We start from the raw sequence: 532 nt of genomic DNA on the forward strand, positions 1-532 counted from the left end.
CAGTAAACAGTGCAAAACAGTAAGGGTCTGATCAGGTTTTGGATCGGCTGTAATTATTCTCAACTCTATTCCGATCCCGTCATCCTGTCATCAAGTTTCTTTCGGATGAAGTCCTCTACTCTGACATTGTCTGGATGTTAATGAAACCACTCATTAATTTGTATGGGCGGGAGCAGTTACTGCACTTCGGAGAGGCCTTAAAAATAGCCTTGGACATCACATGACCATGCAATGCCTGCATAAGACCTGCATAACTCCCACTAGAAAGATTTCTGTGCACAAACCCACCAGGCAGGTTATGCATCTTTATATTATCTGTAAACCAGTTAATTTGCAGTGATTAGTTGACTTTGGAGGAGCTGATTCTACAAGCACCATCGCGCTGCTTGGTCTCTTTGAATCTCTGGTAGTTGCCTGATGCTGCTTTGATGATTCACATTTACACCTAAGACAAAACATACTGATTATTAACAATCATAAAGGTCTGTGTAGCTGCCTTGTTATTGTGATCCAGCCATCCATCCATCCATCC

The 532-nt window shown here is 42.3% G+C and overlaps 1 protein-coding gene across 1 annotated transcript in view; it reads right to left on the minus strand.

Moving 5' to 3' along the window:
* The window catches only part of LOC118343223 (chloride channel protein 1-like), a 33,411-nt gene that overhangs the window by 16,602 nt on the left and 16,277 nt on the right, over positions 1-532 (minus strand). The window lies entirely within an intron of this gene.

This window comes from Morone saxatilis, unplaced genomic scaffold (genome assembly GCF_004916995.1).
Source record: "Morone saxatilis isolate NCDOM2014 unplaced genomic scaffold, NCSU_SB_2.0 Contig9, whole genome shotgun sequence".
Taxonomy (NCBI): Eukaryota; Metazoa; Chordata; class Actinopteri; family Moronidae; genus Morone; species Morone saxatilis.